We start from the raw sequence: 11555 nt of genomic DNA, 5'->3' as shown, positions 1-11555 counted from the left end.
GCGGCGACAACAAGCGTGGCTTGTCTGGTGTCGTCGCTAAAGGTCTAGTCGTCGCTAAAAACGGCGTCCCTAATACTTTGTTTCTTGTTGTGAATCTTTAAAATATCATATTAAAGTCTTAATCACTCAAATATATTCAGGTGTATAATAGAACAACACCTATATAATGAAATCAGGTTTTTTTTTTATTTAATAGTTTTGGATCATTATGAAAATTATGAAAAAAAAAACAAATATAAGAAGTTCTGAAATTACAAGAGGTCAAAAAACACACTTAAACAAATACATAGTCTACATATTCACTAATTCATTGATATTTTGTGACACATTCAAGAATACTTTTAAGGCGTTTGTTATATGTGAATGGTTTCTCCAACGGTACTAGGTGCCCTGCATCCTTTATCCAGTCCAAAGTTGTTTTTTCACCCAAGCGTCTGATACATATTAAAACATATTCACCATATAAGATTTATAACAACTTCAATTCCTAGCTATAGAATTTATTTTTAACCAACTTTAAACATATAACACGCTAAAAGCTCGAATCGAAACCAATTTTAAACGAGCCTGAGCCGAGCTCGAGCTTAGTATTAAGCTGAGATCGAGCATGAGCCTATGACATTAAGCTCGATTAGGCTCGCAAACCTATACGAGCCTATATATAATATAACTTATTATTATTTTTAAATATTAAAATATAAAAATATTTGGAGAATTAGAGATTTAAAGTATTGGTAAATGAGATTTTTAACGAGCTTGAACTGAGTTTAAGCTTATTTAGATACGTTAGACAAAAAACGAGTCGAGCTCGAGCCAATGCCGAGCTTGTATAATTGTTTATGAGCTCGAGCCGAGCTTAGTATAAGAAAGCTCGAATCGAGCCGAGCTCGAGCTCGAGCTCAAGTCTTGTATAATTTAAACGAGCCCGAGCGGAGCCTGGCCAGGCTCGGGCTCCACTCGGCTCGGCTTGTTTGCACCCCTGGTGATCATACATTATTGAATTTGATTAAACTGTTCTTTCTTTGTAATGAAGAAAGATATAGGACGTACATTTTCATCGTGTTAGCAAGGTCGAGATCAAAAATCTTGTCGTCATCACCCCACAACATATGTATCACCTGCAAAAAATTTAATTCAAACACAAATTATATAATTGAAGGTGTTTAATGCCTAAATTACCTGCGGATAGTCGGTATCCGATGTTACATCGGTATCGGGAACGACCAAGCAAGCTAAGAGTTTGTTTCTTTCTTTTCGATTGCTAAACATTGTCTACAAATGTCAAAAAGATAACATCGATCATTACATAATTTATAATATGATAGAGAGATTGGAGTACATGTAGTTAAGTTATGAGATACCTCAAGAATGTTCCGATAAAAGAAATCGGGAAGCCATGGGAGTTTATGAAACCCAACAGAAAACATCCTCTTCAACCCCTCTACGGTTGTGGGCATCAAAAGGTCCGACCAACTTGACAAACCAAGTCTCTTATACGAGTCAAGGCTAATGGATTCGGTTAACTCTATAACAGTGGCAGACATAACCATAGACTTGACCAGATTTGGGTACAACTTAGCAATCTTGAATCCAACCATCCCTCCATAACTTAACCCAACTAGTGTCACGTTCTCCACTCGTAGTTTCTTCAACCACAAACTCAGCTTGAAAACTTGTAGACCTCTCATTTCTATCGGTGATTGAGCCACCAAAGAACAAGAAGTCAGGCACGTAGACTGAGTATTCACGTGTCAATGCCAAAACTTGTAAGAACCATGTGAAAATACCATCCATGGCGAAAGAATGAAGGAGTAATACGGCTGGTTTGGTGGGTGGTACGTAAACGATTTTCCCATCATCTTTGGTGACGATTTCTTTTGGAACCCATATATTCATTAAGGTCCCTGGCTCTATTTCTATGGTCTGTGGTGTTAATCCAGCTAGCTTTACGATTCCATGAATTAAAGGTGTTAGAACGACAAACACATTTCCCATAATTTGTTTACTTCTTTGAATCTTTGAGAGGCAAATGTGAGATTGTGATATTTATGATTTGCAAGTTGTAACTTACTCGGCCCTTTTAATTACAACTGAATTTGGTAGGGAGATGAATTAAATCGCCACCGACATAACACCTGCCTACCCCACCCTCGTTCCCACTTCCCCGTGATACGTACGTGATTGGTTTTTAAATATTTTACAACGATTTTGTTTATCCAAATTCAAATATTTTGACTTGAAAAATCAGAGAATCAGAAGTAAAATTAACATCAACATCAGTTTTGTCAACCATGATAAACTGATTATCATGTCATGGCTTAAGTTACAATGATTCCATTAGAAAATATTGAAACACCATCTAAAATATTTATTTACTCCTATAAAGTATAATAGAGATTTGTTAATCGTTATGATAAACGTCCCTGGGTTGGGCAGGATGTATAAATATTTGTTATATAAAAAAGAAATTGACCTTGATTTTATTTTATACTATATAAATACACATGTTTTTAAATGACATAGTTAATTGCAAGTAGTTGGTAAAAATATGTAAATACAAAGGAATGAAGGGTAATTATAATTTCTGAAATATGTTTGACTTTTAAGTTCAAATATGAGAACAGCGTGTCTAAACATATATAAGTATGTTTTTAGTTTTACAAAAGCCTTGTAAAATGGGCGAAACGTGTGAAGAATGACAATGAGAAATAAGCGGAGAAAATTCTCAAAAAGTTAACAGAGAAGGAAAAGTATAAAAGGGCCCATCGAGGTTGACAAGGAAATCAATATTGAAAAGTGTGATAAGAATTGATATGTTGACCGTAAATGTATGATCTAATTGTCTATGAATTGGTGCTAAGCCGTTGCCAATGGGATAATAGGGTAATCATTTTTGGGTAATCATCTTTGTTGCTTTTTTCACATTTAGATAATTTTTTTATTTTTGAATACATTTGACCATTTAACTTGTTACATATGTTCACATATTGTCATTGTCACCGGCTATATCAGGTGACAATGATAATATGTGAACAAATTAACAAGTTAAATTGTTAAATGTGTACAAAACAAAAAGAAAATTGTCTAAATGTGAACAAAACGAAAAATTAATTACCCTGATAAGTCATTTTTTCCAGTTTGAATAACGATTTTATTTTTCATATTTGTTTGTAATATTTTTTTCAAACGTTATTTTTAAAATATCCATAATTTCCTAAATATTAATTAAATATTGATCAATTTTAAACTTTACTTTTTAATTAATAAATATGTTTTTGTTTTGTGAAATATTTTATATAGCCTCTTATAATTTTTTTGAAGCATATACAATATTTTTAAAATAAATAGTATCTAACAATAAAATTAAATAAATTAAATATGTAACAATAAGTATGAAGGGTCTTTTAAAAAAATAAAAAGAAAATATTACTTAGCAAATAAAAAACAAAAAAAATCTACATAATGTAAATGTTTTAAAATTATTCCATCTTTTTAATACTATTTAATTGAAAGTTTATAAACGTTTAATTTTTTTAATACAACGTTTTAAACTAGTTTTCAACGAAAGTATTTTAAAACGTTATAAAAAATATTAAATTGTCATACAAAATCTGTAAAACACTAAAAAAATGTTGTAAAAGAAAGTTTAGAAATAAATGTACGAAAGTTATAAAAAGATTGTATGAAAATGAAAAAAAAAAGTTAAAAACTTGTAAGAAAAAATTTAAACATTTATAAAATATTTGGTTTAAAAGCACTTGTAATAAAATTATATGAATGTATAAAAAAAATTTAAAAATTTATAAGCAAAGTTTAAAACATTGTATTAGAAAAACCTATAGGAAAAAAATATCATAAAAATATTGTAAGAAATTATAAAAAAATCTTAAGAAATTTATAAAAAAAAAATTGTTCACATTTAGACAACTTTTTTTTTGTACACATTTAACAATTTAACTTGTAAAATATGTTAACATATTACCATTGTCACCTACTATAGCAGGTGACAATGGTAATATGTGAACATATTTAACAAGTTAAATGGTCAAATATATACAAAAAAAAATGAAATTACCTAAACGTGAACAAGAGGAAAAGATAGTTACTCTCGCAAGTCATTTTTCCTGATTTTTGAGCAAAAAACTGATTTTCAATATATATATATATATATATATATATATATATATATATATATATATATATATATATATATATATATATATATATATATATATATACTAAATAGGTATATTTTTTTAAAATGCGAGATCGATTTGGAGCACTTTGAGAAGAGAGGGTCGTGCCAGGTGCACATAGTAGAGGGTCACGGGAAGAGACCCAAGACTTCTGATCATCGGGTGAAAGGCCAGCAGGGTCGGAGTCAGTGCAGCACGTACGGGAAAGTGCACAAGGGAGTTTGTCGTTCGAGGGGTATATCTTCAAATATTGTCATATGCCATTTGCATACCATGAATTACTAGTGGTTAGTGTAAGTTCGTTTCCCTTTTGCTGGTTCGGGGTGTTCAATGTTCTCTTGGTTCATAATATAGATTTGTCGCAGGGTAGTTAGGGGCTTATCTGAAGACCAAAGCCTGTGGATCCTTATAATCCTTCAGGAAGGAGGATCCTATTGTTAGTTCATGTCATCGGGATCGGAAGGGAGTTTTGCACCATGATCTCAGGAGGTTCGAAGTATCTGTGGAGAAGGTGATCAGGATTCCTCCAGATGTTACGGGTATGTCATCTTCTACTGCTAATAGGTGGATGTCGGGAATCTGTACCACTTTGGAATTTTGATTGAGTTCGAACAAGTTAGATCTCGGGTCGGTTCTCCGCTATCGTCTGGGTTATCAAGGGTAGTCATATGCCATTCTGTATGCCGAGAAATCTTTGAGGAACCTACAGATGGACGTATCTTGAGGAGTGGGTTCCGCGTGTATCGTTATCATTTCGGATCCTTGTCGGGATCTGTGAAAGAGTATTATTTGGAGGATATTTTGTCAGAGTTAGAGCGATAGTTCTCCAGTGAAGTCAAAGTTCAGTGGTTCTAGCATTGTTCGGGTATGGTCGATAATTGACTATGGAAGAACTTTGAAGTTCAAGGCACTACCATTGCTAGGAAAGGACTGGTAGCATGAAGATGGTGGTGTCAGTTGCAGGTGTTTGATGCATAAGTGTTTGGGCATTGGATGTTCAAGAGAGTTGTATTTTTGCATGGGTTGTGTTCGGTAGAGTTCAGTGGTGCTGCAAGAGTGGAAGTGGGAACGAGGATTCGTCAGCCAGGGGGAAGATTAAGGCCTGCAGTTGTCAGCATGGGAGGTAGACTGAGGTGTCAGACTGGACTAGATTTCAAGAGTACTCTTCAAGATTTCAGAGGACGGGCGATCTTAAGGTTTGACTGGTAATTGATCGTTAGCATTGGTAAGCACAGGTTGTCGACGGTGGACTATTAGGAAGTAAGAAGGATTGGGAATCCTTCAATTCTCACGTGCCGGGAAGACTTAGTAGAATTTAAGTGGGGGAGAATCGATCAGGTATCCAGGAGCAGAAATAGGTGTGAAACTAGGATGAGTGTCGCATCCCCGATAGGGAGAAAGGCGGTCGAGTGGCCGTCTAGGTTGAGGATTGGGTGAGTTGGGAGTTCGGAATACGTTCCAACATTTGGCTCACGCTTTTCCTTGGCATCGGATAACAGGTTTCGGAAACCAGGTTAGAGATCCAGTTAGGACTCAAGTTCAGATGAGTGTTAGGTCGAGTGCGTGTTCGACCCATGATGGTATAGTTGGATTGGTGGTAGGACCAAGGTTGGCAGATAGTGCTAGAGTGTTGTAAGTCTGCGGGTGTAGCCTTAGCATTCATGAGGTTGGAAGATAGTGATAGAGTGTTGTCAGTCTACGGATGTAGCCGTAGGATTCACGAGGTTGACAGATAGTGCTAGTGTGTTGTAAGTTTGCGGGTGTAGTCGTAGCATCCACGAGGTTGGCAGATAGTGCTAGAGTGTTGTAAGTCTGCGGGTGTAGACGTAGCATACACGAGGTTGGCAGATAGTGCTAGAGTGTTGTAAGACTGCGGGTATAGTCATGGCATTCACTAGGTTGGTAGGTAGCATGAGAGCGTTGTTAGATCACGGAAGGAACAGTAGTACCCATTAGTTCGGGTGCAGCAGTGAGGGCATGGCAAATCCACAGTTTCAGTGTTTTGGCAGTATTAGTGTTAGTGTTTTAGAATTTCAGATATGGATGGATAACGGATTGCGTGGGTTATGCTAAGTCACTCCCAGTGGTATTATCTGAACCTTGGCCAAGTATAAGTGATCTGTAAGGATAATTAGGTTTGTGACTCTGTTTTCCCAGTGGAAACCTCGAGTTATCAGAAGTTGAGTAGTCAGTTGAGAGACAAGTGGACTGGATTTAACGATAATGATTCAGTATTGGCGGTCTGTCAGGGAGTCAAACCATCTCGAGACTACAGATCTCAGACGGAGTAAACGTGATCATGTTGCAAGGAATTCGTTCACCTTTGGGTTTTAGAACCCTGCGAGGGTTGGTTATGGTTACTATGGGAAGGCTAGGGTGTGCCCATGATTGTGGCCATGTTACTGGAGTGGTTTGGCGTGTAAGGAATGGTAAGGAATAATTTCGAGGATGAAATCTAATTTAAGTGGGGGAGAGTTGTAACACCTCGTTAAATAAATAAATAAATAAATAGACAAATTAATGAATGAATAGTGGCCCTAAAATCAATAATTATATAGCAAGGTGTTGGTCTCGAGGAGTTAATTGTCACAACTTTAGAAGTTGGGGTTAAAATTGTAAGTTCCAGATTGGTTTTGTAAATATTTATGAAGGTAAGGACTACTTGGTAAATTATTGGGACTTAAATTGAATAGATTTTGGAGGCTAAGGGGCTGTTTGGTAACTGTTGGACTTAATATGAAAAGAATTATGGGAGCAGGGGTAGGAAGAGTAAGTTATGGACCTTGTTTGAAAAGATCTATATGGGGAGGAACCATTCCTGTCATTATGGAGTGAAGTTTCAAGTGTCGGGTATATAACCATACGTAACCTTAACCCTAAAGGATACCTTAGCCGCCACCTTCACCTCTCACTCCCACCGGCCGCTGCCACCATGCCACATGCAGTTCGCCGTCGAAACACCACCGTCACTGTCGTCGCTGGACGTTGTGTGTAGCCGGGGAAAAACCACCGAGACCGTTCAAATGAAGCTGCATCAGTTGGAGATCGGCAAAGCTATCGTCGTGGTTGCCACCATCTCCGGCGGCACCACAGCTGTTGGAGTCGGAAAACCACCGCCATGTCTCCCGTGGTCGCTGAAGATGAAGACCGACGTGACAGGTCGTTGTTCAGACGGAAATGAAGGAGAACAAATTGATAACGCCACTGCCGCTGCTGTCTCCGGCCGATGGCGCCGCCGCTGCCCGTTTCCGTTGAAGACAATGTGTCGTCGGTTTCTCGTGGATAGCCCAATCGGAGGTGTTGTCGTGTTCGTGTGTTGCTGTCCCACCGTGAGTTGTTTCCAAATGACATGACTACCGATGGTGCCGCTACTGTTACCGCCAATCATGCTGCTACCGCCGCCGTACACCAGCAGGTGGGTGGTTGTGTTCCTGGCCCGGGCAAGCGTGTATGTGTGTGTTTACTTCAATGGAGTGGTGTTTGGGTGCCTTGTTAGGCCAGAATTCCCGAAAAATCCACCGCCACCATCGTGAGGTGGTGGCTGCCACCTTGTACCACCGCCGGCCACCAGAAGGGTGGTTGTGTGTGTGTGTGTGTGTGTTTATCTTAGTGTGTGTGTATGTGTTTATTTGGTATTTTGTGTTGTATGTTTGTAATCGGTGACTGAATAATCAAAGAAATGCCGCCTTCTGCCGCCACCAGCCGTCGTGTTGGGTAGCGTTGTGCTCTTGCTTGTGTTTAGATTTCCTTTGGGATGCTTGGACATAAATGGACTAGAACCATATCCACCAGTACCCGAGGTGGTAGTGGGTGGTGCCCGACTTGTTTAACCCTAGTTGACCTAATGAAACCCTAGTTGACCTAATGAAACCCTAATTGATCTAAAGACTTAGATTTTGGTCCTAATTGGGTCGTGATTGGGTTGGGAACCCTAATTAGGGTTTAGAAAACCCTAATTTTAGATATATGGGTTTTGGAGTGTCGGGACCCACATTTTGGATGACCGGATTGGGATTATATACTAAGCCGACCACACTACATGATTGACCCAATAGATTGATGGACTTAATGGATTAAGTCCTTAATGGGTTAAGTAGGAAACACTTAACCCTAATCGTCATTTTATGTGAAAACCCTAATCTTACCTGGGCCTTAAGTTGGGCCTTTCTATTGGGCTTCGGTGATTGGGTTATTGATGGGCCATCCAAGAACAATCATTTGGACTAAGAATATATGGATGGGATTTAGGATAAGTCCCATGTGAGGGTTTGGGCCCAATTTGGAAAATTGGGCCATAGATGGGCCATAACTGAGCCTTGAGGATTATGAGAGGTTGGACCATTGGAATGCCAAATGTTTGGAATGGACTAAATGGTTGGGCCTTAGGGTAAGACCATGTAGAAGTTTGGGCCCAATTTGGAAAATTGGGCCATATGCTGGGTTTTGATTCATAGTTTGACTTTTGGGCCTTGGATTGGGCCTTGAGCTTGAATAAAGCTAAGATGGGGGTAAAGTAGCCTTTTACCCCAAGCATTGGAACCCAGTTACTGATTGGGTGTTATTTTGATGATTGACAGTTCGGAAATCTGTCATCCAGCAGCTAGAGTTTTGTCTACAGGATTTCAGCAGTGCGAGGTGAGTTACCTTCCAGTAGAAGTGGGTCGAAGGCACCAATGCCGGCCCACTAGTAGTTGATTATAGTTAAGATAATTGTCTGGTATGCCACTATCTATTATGAGTTATGTGTTAGTATGCTATGATATTATGTGATAGTAGTAGGAGTGGTGGATAGACCCTAGTATCGGTTGTAAGGACCGACAGGGTAGGTCGGGCACCCAAATATGCCTGACAGTATGTTATGCTATGTTATTATGTGTTAGTGGTAGGGGTGAAATAGTCCCCGTAACCGGTTGAAATAAACCGGAGGGTAGGTCGGGCACCCAGATATGCCTGGCAGGGTAGGTCGAGCACCCAGATATGCTTGACAGGGTAGGTCGGGCACCCCGGTATGCCTGACAAGGGTATGTTGAGCACCCAGATATGCTCAGTAGGGTAGGACGGGCACCCAGATATGCCTGGCAGTATGTTTATTGTATGGTATGTGGTATGATGGGGGAACTCACTAAGCTTCGTGCTTACGGTTTTCAGTTTTGGTTTCAGGTAATTCGTTTTCAAAGGAAAGGAGTCGGCGATCGCAGCGCATCACACTATGTTTTCCGCACATAAGATCTTTGGGATTACACTCTGATATTGTTTTATGATAACATGTTTTGATTATTGACACTTTGGTTTTGACATGGGATGGTTTTATGGATGTTCTTATACCGTTGGTTTATGAATTATTAAACTAAAAATGAAATTTTTGGTCTTAAGTTTTGGGATGTTAGAAGTTGAAGGTGGGTTGCACCTAATCCTACATCGGCTTGGACGGAGAACGAAACATTTCCTTATAAGGGGTGTGGATACATTCCTTGTCACAACTCGTTTTAAAGCCGTGAGGGCAGCAGATCCCATAAGAACTCTGCAGTTAAGCGTGCTCGGGCGGGAGTAGTACCGGGATGGGTGACCCCCTAGGAAGTCCTCGTGTTGAGTGGCCCAAAGCGGAAAATATTGTGATACATGCCAGAGGGGGATGTTACAAATGGTATCAGAGATGGGGCACGGTTCAATGTGTTTTACGGGGACATCGAACCCTATAATGGGGGGTGAAGTTGGGTTGCACCTGATCCTACATCGTCTTAGAAGGAGAACGAAACATTTCCTTATAAGGGGTGTGGATACCTTCCTTGTCACAACACGTTTTAAGTCGTGAGGGTAGCATATCCCATATGAACTCTGTAGTTAAGCGTGCTCAGGCGGGTGTAGTACCGAGATGGGTGACCCCCGTGGGAAGTCCTCGTACTTAGTGGCCCAAAGCGGTCAATATTGTGATACGTGCCATAGGGGGATGTTACATGTATCTTATTCCTTAACACCCCTGCAAGATGGAGGATCCATCAGAGACTCCAATCTTGGAACGAAACCTTTGGAATGAACCATGAGTCAACGGTTTGGTTAGAGCACCAACTAGTTGATCAAACAAATTGTTGTGATGAACACACACGGAACCATCAGGGACCTTCTCACGTACAAAAGGATAATCTAGTGCAACGTGATTCATGTGTGAGTGGTAAACTGGGTTGACACATGAATATGTAGGTCATGTATTGTCGCAATATAAAATGTGATGATTCTTGGAATGAATGTCCATATCAGTTAAAAGATTTTGAACCCATGCTACTTCAAATGTCGCATTAGTAAGGGCTTTGTATTCAACTTTGGTGGAGGACCTGGAGACATATTTTTGACAGGCTGACCTCCATGATATAATATTGGATCCAAGATAGAGTAGATATGCAGTAGTTGAACGTCTTCCACATTTGATGCCACCCCAATTACAGTCAAAGAAGGTGGTGAGATCCATAGAGGTGTTGTGACTGATAAATAGACCATGATGAATTATACCTTTTAAGTATTGCATAACCTGTCTTAACGATTGGCAATGAGACTTGAATGGAGAGTGGATGAACTGCGATAATTTGTTGACAACAAAGGATATGTATGGTCTTAAGAAGGCTAGATATTGTAGCGAGCCAACTAGTTTCCGATAAGGTGTAGGCTCAACACTGGCGGACCGGTCCTGCAGCTTGAGAGTAACTGAGGGGTTCATCGGGGTGGCCACCTCCTTTGCTTAATCCATGTGAAAAAGGGTTAACATGTCTTAAATATGACGATCTTGGGAAAGGAAGAAACCATTGAGAGTATGTATGACTTCAACTCCTAGGAAGTTATGAAGAGGACCAATGTCTTTGATTGAGAATCTAGTGGCTAAACTGGTGACTAAGTTATCGAGAAAGGAGGTGTTTCTGCCTGTAAGAATGAAGTCATCGACATAGATTAGGAGGTAGTTGAGAATATTTTTGTGATTGTAGATAAAAAGAGTTGGATATGCTTGAGATTTACGAAAACCAACAAAGTGTAGAAAGATGGCGAGTTCAATGTACAAAGCTTGTGGTTCTTGCTTAAGGTCATACAAGGATTTCCTGAGTTTGCAAACATGTGTGGGATATTGACAATTAACAAATCCAGGAGGTTGGGACATGAAAACTTCTTCATGTAGAGTACCATGAAGGAAGGCATTGTTAACGTCTAGTTTCCGTAGTGACCGGTTTTGCGAAAGAGCAATGGAAAGTACCATACATATGGTTAGTAGTTTGGTGATAAGGAAGACTTTATATTTCTCGATAGTGTCATCGGGTTTTCGTTTGACTCGGAAGATCCATTTTCATCCAATTGGTGAGTGAAAGGATTTTGGAACTA

At 39.3% G+C, this 11555-nt stretch overlaps 2 pseudogenes across 1 annotated transcript; one reads left to right on the top strand and one right to left on the bottom strand.

Moving 5' to 3' along the window:
• Window positions 1–224: 224 nt before the first annotated feature.
• LOC145116452 (uncharacterized) lies at window positions 225–2036 on the bottom strand (annotated as a pseudogene). The gene is made up of 4 exons (XR_013712095.1): window positions 1362–2036; window positions 1180–1272; window positions 1051–1118; window positions 225–434 (listed from the first exon to the last, which is right to left on the bottom strand). The product of XR_013712095.1 is annotated as an uncharacterized LOC145116452 (transcript).
• A 7637-nt stretch (window positions 2037–9673) lies between these two features.
• LOC145118202 (5S ribosomal RNA) lies at window positions 9674–9791 on the top strand (annotated as a pseudogene).
• Window positions 9792–11555: the final 1764 nt, after the last annotated feature.

Source organism: Lactuca virosa, chromosome 5, assembly GCF_052849685.1.
Source record: "Lactuca virosa cultivar CGN04683 chromosome 5, Lactuca_virosa_CGN04683_v6, whole genome shotgun sequence".
NCBI classification, from domain to species: Eukaryota; Viridiplantae; Streptophyta; class Magnoliopsida; order Asterales; family Asteraceae; genus Lactuca; species Lactuca virosa.
This window is presented reverse-complemented; position numbering and strand designations above follow the sequence as displayed.